Genomic DNA, 16540 nt, shown 5'->3' on the forward strand with positions numbered 1-16540 from the left:
ACCATCCTAAAGACCAATGCAACCAAAAGCAAGGTGTAACGCCTGGTCACAGAAAGAATAGCATGTGCCTAGTGACTCAGTTGGACTTAATGGCGTGGAGAAAATAAAGTACATGTGGTGAGTTATGAATGCTCTGAGGGAAAATGTTCCACAGCTAAGGTTCATCTGTCAAGAAGGCCTGGTTTGCAAGTACCCTCTAAAATTACTGTGGTTTCAAACCATAAGTCATCGTATTTGCAAGTAGTGGTTTTACCCAACAACGTTACCTTGAAAGTGTCCAGAATTTAAAAATATCAGCTTTAAAAAAGGTTCAACCCACTATAAACTGAGTTTGAAACGGAACTGGAGTTAATGGGGAATCTAAGAGTGGTGGGTGAAACATGATCTTTTGAAGATTATGAGAAAGTAACCTACAAGATTCCAATAAACCTTTTTATAACGTTTGGAAGGAAGAGACAAGTTTAGCATGACGTCAAGTAGTTCCAATCATGAGGGCCATGTGATGATGCTGAAGCCACTGAGGAAATAAGGACGAGGGATTCTGCTTGACGTCATTCTGTTGGAGGAATGCCGCTTGGACCATTGTGGCCATCTGTCCCTCAACGGCCTTCAAGTGGTGCACATGGGTGAAGCCTGACATCGGCTCTAGTTGTAGATCATACAGATGCCCACGCACGCCACCAGATCCCAGCACCTCAATGTAAACGACTAAGATGACGTACAGCTGTAAAGTGAGTATAATTCAACCATAACTTTAAGGTGATTGGTCCCTTCAGTGAAGGACTGCAGTTTCCCGTTAATGCGGGATTGAATTGTGGGCAGTCTATTTAGCTCCTGGGCAGTATAGGAGATTTTCTCTAGAACCTCGTTGTAGAATCCACCCTTTGGGTAAAGTGAGGTATAGTGGGGAATTGTCACACCAGTGCTTAAGTGACATGTCTTTGAATTCAGAGATGTGTAAGCATCACTTCGGCTGCTTCCCTCACACACTTGCTGGGATCCTTTCTTTTAAAAGGTACTCAAAAAGCGTGTTTTGTGATGTCTGGTCTACAGTCTGACAGCAACCCGCCTCCGGAATGAAAAATACTAATAGAGAGCAGTTATTGGCCTTGTGAATGACGAGAGGGATTCGACGACTCCCTTGACAAGAAGTGAAAGCGAAAAGTATTGGTGTGTGATGTAAGGGGGATAGCACTCCTGCTTACATCCTGAGCATGTAAGGTATACGCTGCCGTTTCGGAGGATAGTACCTGTGTCTGTGGTCTGACCACGCATGCTGCAGGAGGGGCGATTTAGGCGTGGGGTAGCTCTGCTCTCTGCAGTCTCACCATGTACGGTTCATGACCAGTGATTTAGGGGGATAGTTCGGTAGTCTGAACTCAGACCATGTCCTGTGCAGGACCTGTGATTTAGGGGGTTAGCTGCGTTGTCTAAAGCTTGAGATGTCTATAAGCTTACACATTGCTTGGTGTTTTTAGCTCGCAGTCTGCAGACCTTTTTGCTCCTCTAGGCCCATTCCACAGAACCTTTTAACACTGAACAATGCTGGCCCTGCCCTGCTTAACTAAAAATGCGTATTTCTTCTTGGCATAATCCTTGGCCTGTGGACTGTATGCAGACTGTTTCCAATGTTTAGACCTAGCCAAAATCACTCTGAAGCTGCTGCTAGATGTCGTGTGTGCTGTACAAAATATACACACCTTTATTTGAAGAAAAGGTGGCGAATGAGATTGCATTACACAATGACGTGCTGGGATTGATCATGATATATGCTTTTTAAGATCTCTAATGTAAATAAGTCTTGAATAGCACACGTCTGCTGTTTTGAAGCCCCATTGTGCATGGCCCTGTAAAAAGGGGGGGGGGGGCGGGCGGGGGCGCATATGAGTTCCTAGAGGAATAAAAAGAGAGGCATCTGGTAAGTGCCGACCGCAAATGGCCCGAGAGCCTGTATGCAGGGACGCCATTTCACCAAAATGCCAGGGGTAGCGGAAGTGACATCGCACGACCATTGATCCCTGATGACATCACAGGAAGTGATGTCATTTGACCCCACCGCAAAGTGATATTGCGGGAAGCGATGGGACACGACCTTTCACCCGTTGACAAAACAGGAAGTCGCATCAAATAGCATTGTACACAACGAAAAATATGGTTACGATATCACTATAATGTGATGTACATTTCATACAAGAATGGGTCGCTATATGTATCGTTAAGATCAGTGTGTATAGGCCCATATTACCAATTTACTGTGAATGCAAGCAGACGTCCATGACCAAATGATAATGATGTGTTATTATATAGCACTTACGCTTAAGTGCTTCATTTAGAAAAAAAATATACACCCAATATAACCCAAACTGTGTTGGTACTCATTTATCAACATCAGAAGGATGAAAGGCTGAGTTGAGGCGTTTAAGAACAGACTAAATCAGTGACTCACCCCCTGAGTCTAGCAATTATTGTATAGAATTCTAGAAAGACACATTATTTGGTATTCCTATTCTTTCTTATTAAGGGTCAGTGCTGAAAGTGTTAGACTCTTGTTCTTTTTCTTCTTTTTTTAAGGGGCCTGAACAAGAAAGCTAGCCACTCTAGAATTAAAGAGCCACATGGTGCTGGACAAAGCCCAGGAGCTTGCATTGCAAAAAAAAAAAAAAAAAAGTTACATTCTTTTAGATTTTTTTTTTAGAGGTTGCAAGGGAGACCACACAGGTCTGGCGACCCCTAAATGAGGTCCCTGCCTGTATGCTTCTAGGCGCTTGGCACAGGCACTTGGGTATGTGTTTTATTGGGAGGGGGAAGCCCAAGACCCAATAATGCACAGCGCTGGGGGACTACGTTACTTCTGTAATGAAGTTCCCTGCAGCCATAGGGGAGTCGTGTATAGGTTCCTTTATTTTAATTAGCATCCAGTAAGTCTAATACATTAGGGGAGGACCCACCAGTGCCGACCACCCGGGCTTCATCTTCCACTGTCCCCAGTGGAGCATCCGTGGCAGACATTCCACGGCCACACACATTCCATTCATGACATCACTCACTCTGACATGACCCACACAGATAGGAGATAGGAAAACAGACACAACACAAACACATGGGAAGTTTCACCTAGGACATGGACATTCATCAAAGATATAATGAAAGGTTTTGAGGATGGCACACTGCAAAGAAAGCCCATGATTTGTGCAGAACTAGCTACACTAACATACATGAAGAATGCATGCACAAACACGAGTTCATTGTTACATAACAAGCACATAACGTTGGAATTCATTATTGAGCACATGCTGCACAAATTGCTGTGTAGACTATAATGCACCAGAATTAGCACTGTGCATGCATGGCAAGATGCATGCCAATATATTTAAGTGATGTTACAGTAAACCTGTGTTTGTACATGGATGGTTTGTGGCTGGTGTCACAGGAAAGCATCCCATTTCTTTGCAACGCTTTTTGTCCCAGGATGATAGCTCAGAGGCAACGTGCTCGCCTTGGAAACAAGACAACACCGAGCGACACAGGTTAGATTCCCGGGGCCACGCTTAGAAACCACTGAGTATTAAGCTTGTTAAAAATAACATATCCTATCATATAATATGGTGTCAGATCTTCAGTCGTGTTTTAAGTTTAAGAAAGCTAATTTGCATTGTGGAGTAAATGACAAGAGAAGTAGGAGGTGGCTGAAAGGGAGTGTGGTGCTGACCTGTTAAGGGTACCAGCATGCGGCGGAGTGAAGTTGCACTCTACTGCGTGCCCTATAAATAAAAGGGGTGTTTCCGGCTGCCGCAGAGCAAATGGGGAGCCCGAACCGAATACACCAGCGTCTGCCTGTGTCTGTGGGCGGCAAGGGGCTCACAGGGATTCCCAATGCTGCAGCAGACATGTAACAGTGGCGACCAGGTCTGATTCAACACCCGGGCACGGCGGTGATAAGGTGGTGAATTTATTTTTCTCATTTGGGCTGATTTTCACTGTCCTACATGCCGCAGAGAGGGGGCGGACTACGCGGTTGGGTGGCCATTTTGGATAATAGGCCCAGGATGGTCGCGGCTCTGTTCTAGAGTGCCTGTGCGCCATACAGCCTCCATTTTTGGAAATACCTGCAGCGGGCAGCTGATACTGCACCCGGTGCACTTTGGAACTCATTTTGGTGCTTTTGAAGTTCTTTTTCTCGTTAAGGTGAAGAGCTAGGGGAGGCCTGCAGTTTTTCTTTGTTTGTTCCCCTGGGCCCACCCAGCTCAATTTCTGGAGCCACTGTGGTGACTTATTTGTTCTTTGGCAATTCCATATGCCCTGCCTGAACTCTTTTGGACTGAGGTGCTTGTCTGGTGTTCTCCTATTCTCTTCTTTTTGGACATTTTGGGGGTACATTGAACAGGTCATTACTGCTTGGGAGTGAATGGTGTCCAACAACATCTGAATAGGAGTGGAAGGTGTCCAACAACATCTGGAGGGTGGTCCATCGTTACAGCAAGGACATTGTGGGAGGACTGTTTGGGTGAGTTGCGGATCCATTTTTAAACAGGGTGGGGTGCCTGTGCGCTCACCACCATGAGTGATCCCAACAACCAAGTAGCACCTGCGGTGGTGCCTCCAGCTCCAGTGCCCCAACAACCGCCTCGAATGAGACCACCTCGCGCGATACAGCCAATGCCTGAGTTTGATATCTCAGGCACCCCTTCCAGCATGGGGACCCGCCGGAAAATGTGGATTGATTGGCTGGATATGTACTTTAGAGCCACCATGCAAACCAATGATGAGAGCAAACTGGCAACACTGCTGTATTCTGCCGGGCCTGCAGTACATGAAGTATTTCAATCTTTTCAAACCGCTGACAACTCGTATGATACAGCGAAGGCCGCTTTACACAATTATTTCCTGCCAAATGTTGACTACAAACGTTTTGTTATGCGGTCTACTTGCCAAAAGGATGACGAGACGCTGAACACTTTTTATGGTCTTCTATGCCGGCTGGCTGTGTCCTGTGCCTGGGACAATACTGACACAATAATCCAGGACTAGCTAATCCATGGGTGTGCGTCAGGCAAGCTACGCAGACAGATTCTGCGGGAGCCCGGCATTGCTTTGTCTCGCATCCTTGAGTTGGGTCGGTGCCAGGAAATATCTGAAGTTAGAGCGTCCCGGATGGAGGCAGGGGTGTGCCCTGGCATGGCAGAAGAGGTATGTGCCATAGGTTGTGGCACAGGTGGCAGGGGTGCCAGGAGGCCAGGTGGTAACCAATGTGACTGGGGCAAAAGGTCGGGGGACTCGTGTTTGAAATATGGGTACAACTTGCCACACCCAGCAGAGTGCCCGGTGGAGGGAAAAGCATGTGGTCGCTGTGGGTTTTCAGACCACTATGCCTACATGTGCAGGGCTCCACTTCCGTTAGTAGTTCCACGAGGTCCAGTCAGAGCGAGATTCTTTCACCAGCCACGCCCGCCCAACGTTGCCCAAGTGGATTGAGGGGAAGAGGGTGCCTTGCTGGAAGATGAGGAAGAGGAGGAAGAGGATAACATCTTCTTTGTATTCACTGTGGGTGTCCTGCGCCCTAAGAACAGGCGCCAACCAAGATGCCTCGTAAGGGTGAATGAATCATCGGTTCCTGTACTAGTGGACACCGGAGCCTCTGTGAATGTCATGGCAAGAGAACATTATGACCGCAAGGCGTGTCCTCCGAAGCTAGTATCCCCGAAAGCGTGCATATTCACGTTTGGGGGGGCACAACCAATTCCACTGGATGGGGTCTTCGTAGCCTATGTGGGGCATGGGGATTCCTTGATCAGAGCGCGCTTTTAAATTACAACTGTAAGCAGCAACACCCTGATGAGCTGTGCTGCAGCGGAGGCATTGGGCATCTTCAGTTTTGCATACTCAGTGTATGTGGAAGACATCCGAATGCTGCTGGACAAGTACTCCCACCTGTTTGAGAGGATTGGGCGAATGGCAGGTGACACTTTAAGACTACATATAGATGAGTCAATCCAGCTAATTGCGCTGAAACATCGATGGGTGCCATTCCACTTGTGAGACTTGGTCGACCAAGAACTGGACAATCTGGTTAGGCTTGACATCATTGAAAAGGTGGAGGGCCCGACCCCATGGGTATACCCAATTGTCATTGCGAGAAAGCCGAAGCAGCATGACTCGGTCAGAATATGTGTAGACATGCGGCTCCCAAACAAAGCGATCAAGAAGGAACGACACTTGACGCCTACCAATGATGACATCATTACGGAGCTGTAGGGTGCACGTTTCTTTTCAAAGCTGGACTAAAGGGCTGGATCAAGGTACATCACCATGTTCACCACCCATCATGGTTTGTACAGCTACAAGAGGCTGAGCTTCGGGGTGCCGTCCGCAGCCAAGGTGTCCGAGAACATCATCCGTGGGGCCCTCGCTGACCTGGATGGTGTGCTCGATATAAGCAATGACATTTTTGTGTTTGCAAAGTCTGAGGCGGAACATCTGAACAAGCTGACAAAGACCTTTGAGCGGCTCCAGTCGCTGGGCTTAACCCTACACCGAGACGAAATGTGAGTTCCTCAAGACCACGATCAAATTCTATGGCTTCGTGTTTAAGGAAGGGGGTGTGTCACCTGACCCCAGAAAGGTGAAGGACAAAATGGAGGCACGACCGCCTGAGAACATCTCAGAGGTGCAGAGTTTTCTTGGGATGGTTACCTACTTTGGCTGGTTCAGCAAGAACCTGGCGTCTCGGTCGGATGCACTGCAAGCCCTCCCCAAGAAGGATGTCACCTGGCAGTGGGGGCAGCTGGAGCAGGCTGCATTTGAGGACATAAAAGGGGCCCTCACTGTGGAGGATACCTTGGCCTTTTTTGACCTCGCCCTTCAATCAGAGATCGTGGTGGACGCCAGCCCGTTCGGTCTGTGTGCTGTATTCACCCAGCTTGATGCAAATTTGGGTGTCCGTCCAGTGGCATATGTCAGTAAAGCCCTGTCGGAAATTGAACAAAGATTGAGTGAGAGGCTCTGGCTGTCCTATGGGGTTGCCGACACTTCAGGCTGTATGTGCTGGGGAGACCGGTGACGGTGGTCACAGACCACAAGCCTCTGTTGGCCATCCTGGCAGGCTCCTCCTCCAAGACACCAGTGAGGATTGAGCGATGGATGCTGGCGTTACTAGAATATGGGGTTTCCCTCGTGTACCGACCTGGGAGCAACAATGCGGCGGATTATCTCTCTAGACATCCGAGAGGGGAGCCTGATGGGCTGCTCAACATCTGTGCGGAGGAGGCAGATGCGCATGTTAAACTGTTGGTGGAAGCAGCAACCCCGAACTCAGTGAACTGGAACAGGCTGCAGCAGAAGAAGAATGCGTTCTCACCCTAAGGACGGCCATTCAGCAGGGTTCGTGGAGGGCTGTACTTGACACTCTCGCCCTGAGAACTCAGGGGGCCAAAGCCATTCTGGAACAGCTGGAGAGGGTGAGGGACAAATTGACGCTCTCCGAGACTGGCCTATTACTCAGGGGCGACCGGATCATGGTCCCGCAAAGGTAGATACAGCAGGTCATTGAACTAGCCCATCATGGACACCAGGGAGCTACCAAAACAAAGGCCGTCTGCGCCAGAAGGTCTGGTTTCCAGAGCTGGAGAGGCGAGTGGAAGAATTTGCTGCAGCATGTGTGTGGTGTCAGGCTGCGTCACCAGCACAAAAGGAGCCCCCATAGAGAATGCCGGGAGGCACTAGACCATGGGAAGTGGTCCATGCTGCTCTACCAGCCGGGAAACACACTTCTTAGTCATCATAGATGAGTGGTCCAGGTACCCGGAGGTGGAGTTTGTTGAGTCAGTGGCAATTGAGAATGTGGTGGTGGCAGTCGAAAAGATCTTTGCAAATCATGGGCTGCCCAAGGTACTGTGCTCAGACAACAGAGTACCATTTCAAGGTGAGAGCTTTGCCAGAATGATGGAACACTATGGAATACACCACCAAAAGGTCACACCTCTGTGGCTCCGGGCCAATAGCGAGGTAGAGCTGATGATGAGGACCCTCAACAAAGTATTCCGCATTGCCCAGGAACAAGATCAGTTTTTGCAAAGGACCCTGCATCAATTTCTCTGGGAATACCGAGCCACCCCCCCCCATCTACTGGTGTGGCACCTGCAGAGGCACTGTTTAAGAAGCAAGGTCGAAGAGGACTGTTGCCAGAGACAGGGGAGCGTGAGCCCGTCGTGATTGACAATCAGCAGGTGGAAAGTCAAAGGAGGCAAAGAACGGAACACAACAACCTTTGGAGGGGACTCAGGCCTCAGCAGTTTGCCCCCGGCGATGAGGTGTTGGTAAGGAACCGGCACCCACATGGAAAGTTGTCCCTAACGTATGAGCTGGGGCCGATGGACGTGGTGGCAATGTAGGGATCGATGGTGACTGCTTCGGATTGAACTGCATCTGTCACTCGCAATGCCAGCTTCTTCAAGAGGCTGGGTGAGCCCAGGACTGAAGCGGCACAGAGCAGGGACATGATGGAGGTTCCAGATGAGGGTGGGGGTGTGGTTCCACCACCCAGCTCTCCAGTTCCAATCCGGGAGGTCGGCAGGAGGTACCCCCGGAGGACAGGGCGAGAGAAACCTGCTCACCTCACTGACTATGTGCTGGAATCCTGAACTGGGAGCAACATCCGGGGGACCGACAGTTGATGCTGGGATCCAGGGTGGTTGTTATTAAAGGGTTTTTTGTGGTTTTGGGTTTGCTGTGTATTATATGTTTTAGTAAGTAGTGACCCTTTGCTCATTGTTGTTGGTATGGAAACGGTGGAGTGTGGTGCTGCCCCTTTAAGGGTACCAGCAAGCAGTGACGTTGCACTCTGCCGCGTGCCCTATTAATAAAAGGGGTGTTCCCAGCCACCGCAGAGCGACCAGAGAGCACGAACGGAACACACCAGCGTCTGCCTGTGTCTGTGGGCAGGAGGGGGCTCACAGGGATTCCGAATGCTGCTGCAGATATGTAACAGGGAGTTGCCATCTAGTTAGTTGAGAATTGTGGCGTCGTCTTGTGCGTGTGTGGAAAGTTAAAAGGAGGGAGCAGAAGATAAGGCGCCTCTTCCCAGCACCAGATGCCGCTGAGTCTTCCGGCGACCCGACATGGCATGCTGTTCTCAGCGTCTCCAACACGCACACTGAGGATGCTGCCAAACAGCACTGCTTCTTTGGAACCTGTCACTGCCATTCCCCAATGTGAGCCAAGCTCGGTGTCAAAAGCACCTGCACACCCGGTTAGACATCGAAAAGCCTGGTTTGATGCTGATGCTGATGCTGATGAGCTCCAAACCCAAGAATATGAACATTATTTGAAGAGGCCTTGTCCCTCTGGTCTGCCATACAGACCCCTTGTGACCTTTTAGCCCCCACCCTTCACCTTTTGAAAGGCATATCCATTAACCTTGATATTTTGCTGCTAAAACCTTTGCCTGAGCACTCCTTTCTCCAAACCCAGAGTGCCCCTTTATTCTAAAGTCTGCCGTCTGTTTTCCCTTATAGGGGTGGACAAGTCGTGTTTTTGTTAGTTGTGTGTATTTTTGTTAGTTTAATTAAAGATCCTATTTTTATAGACCCTTGGTTGGGCATTCTTTTATTTTGGTACCACCATGCCATTTTTTTTAGTTATACTGCTACTTTGCCAGCTCACACCCCTCCTATAGCCTGCCCTCAACTCATGTTACCAAAAGAGGCGAAAGTGGCATAGCTGTGGGTGTCTGCTTCACCTTTATGATTGGGATCACTGCTAGTTTAGTAGTAGTGTGTGACTGAGTAGGCACTTTAGCCGCTACGCGCCATGTACTTTTGCAGAGCAGTATTCATTTTGTCACAATTATATTGTTGTCAATTTTTACCCCCGCCCTATCAGCACAGAATCTATTAGTAAGAACAAGTATAATATCAATCAAGATGACTGTTATGCCCAAATACATGGCTAGGCAGAGTGTGGTTTATTTTGTAAATGAATCCCCCTGTTAAAACCAATTTGTCATTTTCAAATATTCTGTCATATCTGGTAGCTTTGTACAACAGCCTCACACTTTGGTTGTCTGATACCTATACATGCAAAGCAGCAAAAAACCCAATAAATATGTGAAGGTATGGACATAGTTTAGGTTATGAGAAGAAAGAGAGGATTCAACCTAGGAATCCTCCCGTCCCCTGCACACTATCGCATGTTGGTGAAAACCAATTACTCAAATGTTTAAATAACATATGTAAACAGTCTCATACGCACATATAGTAAAATAATTTTACATGACTCCAGAGTTTATTAAAAAATAGATTATTTGTATTTTTTGAATGTACAATAGTCAAGTACATCTACAGATAGAAACAAACAAACACAATACTCAGTTTTCTGTGGCAATGCGTTTCGAGGAATGGGTCCTCTTCATCAAAGGTCTGAAAGGACTGTTGAAGGGGAATTAAACAAGAAAAGTCTCTGTAAGTCACAGTGGTTTAGGAGTATACCAGTATAACAGGTTTCTATATTTCAGTACTACGCATGTACTGGGACGAGGAAGATGCCTGCTAATAGTAGTGAAGGTTAGGCATGTCCCTTTCATTGTGGTCAGGCAAGGCTTATTGGTCATCTACACTTGCAGCCTGTCACAAGGCTGCAGGTTTATAAATGGAGCCCAACCCAGCGGCAAAGGGGAATGACTGCAGAAGGGCCAGGAGGCCGGTGCATGCCTCAGAGAACCCTACAGCATGACGTGGGAGTTGGGACTCGCTGGAAAAAGACTGAAAAAGGTAAAGGGAGCCATGTGGAAAGGCTGCCCCTGTCCTTTCTGTACAATGTGCTTGTCCCCCTGTGCTGGAGGACGGCCACAGGAGTATCTGAGGGGCAGGAACTGGAGCCCTGACACTAAAAGCAGAAGTCTGTGTGTTACGCACTGCAGCACACACTCTTAAAGCGAACTGTGAGTTTCTGGTGAATGAGAATGAGAAACTCGGTGTGCGCGTGTGTGAACTTCATTATTTACTGAATACTCTGTTTCAGAGTGGGTGCATGCTTCGGATTAGCACATTTTGTCAATTATCGAACGATGGGAATACCTTATATCGGAGTGGTCACGTTTGTCAAGAAAAATGTTTTCGAAGGTCTCCAAGCACTGAGCCATCCAATTAAAGCTAAATAAATAAATATTGAACTACAGATGAAGTGAAAATGAACCATAAGCAAGACAAATAATGTTTGAATACCGAACTGAATTAAATCCTTGCTACCAAAAAGAATTAAAACATTTGGAACCCAAAAGGGGAAAGGAACATTAAATCCAAGCAAACCATTATATGAAGAAGAGTTAAAATGACTATGGGCCTCATTACAACCCTGCCGGTCCGGTAACAATGGTGCCCGTAGGCTTACCGGCACCATTGTTACCAGACCAGCAGAGTACAAGTTTGCAGGTGCGATGTCCTCCCGGCCGCTAGGTCTCACCTGCCGGGCGGAACGGCAGCCGCCCGCAGACTTTGAAGGCAGCACCAGCACCATTACGAGTGGTGTTGGTGATACCGTCCTCCTCATTCCCATCGAGTCCAATCGGACTCGATGGGAATGGGGAGTTTCTTTTTTCTGGCGCCTGGCAAGAGGGACCAGCAGGGCTGTAATGCCCCAGTAGCTCCCCATTGCCAGGTGTTGGAAGAAAAAAAATGACTCCAATGGCAGCCTTACCATTTTTAACAGCACGGCTACCACCGGACTCATAATGAGGCCAACTCTAAACAAACCACAGTATGCTGAAATCTAATGTGACTTTAAAGAACATGTGAACAAAAGATACTGAAGCCTGATTTATGGAGACATTTTCAACCTGTGTGAAAGCTGCAAATTATCTGAATAAATATTTTTAAACAACATTAACTGAACTGTGGAGACAAGGATACTTTCTGTTTTCTTTGAACTGTGTGATTTGGAACTTGGGGAATGGAATCCAGAGTTCTGACCAAGCGCATTTAATTTCAAGGTTGTTTGAACTGTGTGATCTGGAACTTGGGGAAGGAAACCGAGAGTCCTGACTTGGGGAAGGAAACCCTGAGACCTGAATAAGACTATTGCATCCTAAATCCAAAAAAGGGAATTTTGAGACTTTTCTTTGTGGAACTGTTTTATATTCGGGCAAGGGTGCTGAAAGCAACCTGCGAGCTGGAAGAAGCTCAGAACTTTGCGTTATACACTGTTTTCTTTTGTGTTGCTGACATCCCTACACATTGTACAGATATAGTTGTTAAGGCAAGAATAGGGGTTGGTCACAGACAGATTCCTAAATTGAACTCTTTGACACAGATTTTACTTAGTTTTATTTAGGCTGGGAAATCCCACCTTAGCATAGGGCAAGTTAGGCCTGTTTTCCCTCCTGGCATTTAAGTTAATAAAATTAGTTGTTTTGAATTTGGAATATGTTGTCTGGGTCCTTCTTCATGATGCCTTCACAGTGGACAGAATAGATAAGAGGACACGTTTCAGAGGCTCTTGGAAGAAGAAAGCCTAGCACCTGGCTTCTGCTCTTGACAAGCAGACCCTAAAAGACACTTGAACTAGTATTAAGTTGTCAAGATACTGTTGCCGAGCTGCCAGCCAAACAAGGGCAGACGAATTGCTGATTGAGCCAATCTAAGCAGCTGCTTTGAGAACATCACCATTGAGATGGCGCACCATACAGCTGCCCTGCAGATCTCAAGCAGCCTTATTGAATTCCACTTTGTACCATCAAGCCAGCATTCAAAACAGTTCAGTTGATGTCTAAAAGATTTTACTGCTGTGCCCAAGGGCCAGTGGAATCAAGCATAAAAGCATTCTTCTGGCAAGAGGAGGATTTCATCACCATAACACCTTTAGTTTTCCACTGCAGATCTCATATTTGAACCTCCTCTTACTGGCCTTTCCCACTGTCTTCAATGAGGTCAAACATCATGGCTTCAATCCTTTGATGACCACACCTCCTTTGTCTCAAAGTTCAATTATGCTGTTGGCACCAGTTTATCAGGGTAATTCATGGAATAATTGTGCACCGAAATGTGTGGTGCAAGCGTGAAAAAGCCAGCGCACGCAAGTGATTAATGGAAGGCTCTGTGCATGGCTTCCCCGGGAGCTGCGCCAAATCTTTGCTTACCCTACACGTCACTGCGACTATCCAAACGCTGTGCGCAACACGCACAGCGGAAGTGCACAACTCCTAGCGCACACACCTAAAAAGGGGGCAGAACACGCGGAATGGGGAACAACGCGTGAACATGTGGGCGTAATGGGGGAAGTACTGCTGGGAAATACACGCAATGCCCACACGCTCACGAACAACACGTATTCATGGAATCGAATAGGGAAAACCTGCGCACGCCAAAAGAGACTCACACGCGTAAATACGTCCGCCACACGAAAGCAGGCGGAAGCGCCCCCGCGAAGTATAAAAGTGTGCGCACACAACAAACAAGCATATAAGGCTACGATGAATGTCCCATTTCTTGCAGCAGTGATCGTGGGACACCGCAGGAGGAGAATAGCCAGGCCCCGCATTTTTTTGCCCAGGACCAGCTTTTTTGGGGTGCCTGATAACCATGTCTATGGCAGGTATAGGTTCCCACTTCATATCATCTTAGACCTGGTCACTGAGTGGGAGGATGACCTAACATCACCCACCTTGTGCTCCCAAGCACTGAGCCCCTTGGAAAAGGTGCTCAATGTACTGCACTTTTTGGCCACTGGGTCATTTCAGCGGACAACTGCCATAGTCGGGGGTGTCTCACAGCCCACACTGCCTACACCAGGTGTTGGCAAGCATGACTGCGCGCCCCTCAGTCCAGAGGCACATATACATGCCCAGATCACCTGCAGAAAGGCAGGCCGTGGTCAAGGACTTATACAGGGTGGCACACTTCCCCAAAGTGCTCGGTGTCATAGATTACATCTATGTGGCCCTACATCCACCTAGGGCCATTGAGAACATCTACCGTAACAGTAAGCATTGGCATTCCATCAGCGTGCATGTTGTATGCGATGCCAAGGGAATCATCACCTCTGTCCATGCAAACTATCCAGGGTCCACCCATGACAGTTTTATATACAGAATGTCCGCCCTGAGCCGGGACCTGGAATCTGGGAAGCATGGCAACACATGGCTCATTGGTGACTACAAATGCCTGTGCACATGCATGCATGTCACACACAGACAAATACACCAACCCAATTAATGACAACCATTATCACCTCCCCAGGGGACAGTGCCTACCCTCTGAGCACCTACATGATGACGCCAATACGGAACCCTACCACACCACCCCAGGCAAGATACAATGCAACCAGGGCCCTAGTGGAGTGCACATTTGGAATGCTGAAGTCATGCTCCGCTCCCTTGACCGCTCTGGCGGCCAGCTACTATATGCACCCCTAGTAGTGTGCAGGATCATTGTTGCAGCATGTGTCCTGCACAATGTTGCAATACGGCAGGGCACACCGGTGGACATGGTGGTGCCCCACATCCCCAACCACACGCACAGGCACTGCACATGGGAGGGGAAAGGGCACGTGGCGAGGCAGCCTGTACCCAGCTTGTGGCCACATTTTTCACCTAAACTCCCACCCCATGGGAGGGGAAAGGGCACGTGGCGAGGCAGCCCGTACCCAGCTTGTGGCCACATTCTTCACCTAAACTCCCACCCCAGCAGAGGGCACACAGGCCTGGCACATACCAGGTGACAATTGATGATGACAAAGGGACAGTCAACTGTCACAACCTTACCACCCTGAGAATGTGTCCACGGAAGTGCTACATTGTGTGCATCCCTAACTACTTAAACATAACCAATCCCGTGTGACCAAAAGGAACACATGCAAGGTGCATATCCCACCCCCCACCCCTGCAAAACAGGGCATGAAAATACTGTTATGTCACCTAAACCCTCCACAGCCCCATGACCACCCATCTGCCACTCCTTGCCATGGCATGCAACGGCAAAACAGCAAACCAAATGCACAACACATGACACAATTGTCATGAAGTGTCACGTGAGAAAAGTAAACAGGCAGTAGACAATTACACCTGACATGGAATCTGATGAAATGAGTGACCAAAACCTCCCTTCCATAGAAAGTGTGGCACAAATGCATGCCACCAGCAGTACTACCAACAAAAGTCAAAATGCCTGTTGTCATGCACATTGGCCAATAGAAATTTGCCAATAGAAACACTGTGTGCTGCGTGTGTGTCCCCTGCAACACACCGCTCACCAGATAGCACAGTGAGTCTGCTGTGCATTGGTGAAAGCCCTTGAGCATCATGAAAAATAAGTACAATCAACCAAAAGTACCCTGTGATGCATGTACACGATCAAGGAATTGAAAGTGATCATGCACTGCAGGGACACAGCATGCCTGAGAAGGCAATCTGGGTGCACGTGTGTGCATGTAGTTGTCGTTGTTGGTGTGGGGGGGTGTTGTCTAAGTGTATGTGTCAGTAGGGACATGTACTGAATACATGCATGTGAAAAGAAGTGACCCTCAGTGTTCTGTACACAGCACATGTGAACATTGCCCCTGTGCACCCCCAGTGTGTTAAGCCACACCAATCCCCTGACACCTCAAAAGCAAACACAACACAGGATCATCCATTGACCAGCAGAACACATCATGTACAGAGTACCCCACATCGACAATGTCAGACAGTGACCAATCACTGTAGCCCAAGTGTCCCAACATGACATTGTCACCACACGAACCCCTCCCGTCATCAGTGTGTGTTGCACACCCAAAGGGTACACGGTACCACCTACAGCAGGAAGTGCATCAACAACATAGACAGGCAAGTCATAAAAAACATCACAAGCAACATGATGAAATGCATAGTCAACAGAATACTCACCAAAATTAAGTGCAGGCATGCATTGGAGAAACCATCCGGAATACCCACTAGGGGTGTATACACAAGTAGGACTGCAGACTGGCCACAGATATGACAGAAGCCCAATACCCTGGTGTAAGATGCTGTCACACCGAGCCATCCTTGCGAGCCCATGGAAAGGGGTAGCAAGAGTGGCATATGTGTCAGGACCCCAAGCCACAAACACATACATGAGACAAGCCTGTATGGGCCCAGATGGAACACACAGTGGATGCTTTCAAATGCCACAAAGCACCACACTGTCACATGAATGCACAATAGAAAACAAAAATAAAAATTGCCACATATGGCTCGGGGGGCACCCTGGAAGGGAGAGTTACAGGGTGCACCTCAACACCTACATGTGTTGATGTTGAGATGAAGAAAAAAAATCATCCTTGGGCTCAACGCCTGCACGGCCCGACCTGTGTGAGAGATAAGTTGTTGTCACCCTCTGGATGTAAATCAGAAGATGGACGTGGCACAGTTGCAACACCACACCTATCTGCAGCAAGCATGCAGGTCTGGTAAGCCTGGTCCTGCATGGCTATGGCATGTAGGTCTGCATGCATCACGTCATGTGATACACGTGCTTCCTCTGCAAGGTCTTACATGTATGACAGAGTTCTGCCTGCATGGCCTCACATGACATAT

The 16540-nt window shown here is 48.2% G+C and overlaps 1 protein-coding gene across 6 annotated transcripts in view; it reads right to left on the reverse strand.

Moving 5' to 3' along the window:
• Nucleotides 1-16540, reverse strand: part of GRM2 (glutamate metabotropic receptor 2) — an 833735-nt gene that overhangs the window by 6764 nt on the left and 810431 nt on the right. The window lies entirely within an intron of this gene.

This window comes from Ambystoma mexicanum, chromosome 2p, assembly GCF_040938575.1.
Source record: "Ambystoma mexicanum isolate Mex_15411 chromosome 2p, UKY_AmexF1_1, whole genome shotgun sequence".
In the NCBI taxonomy this organism is placed as follows: Eukaryota; Metazoa; Chordata; class Amphibia; order Caudata; family Ambystomatidae; genus Ambystoma; species Ambystoma mexicanum.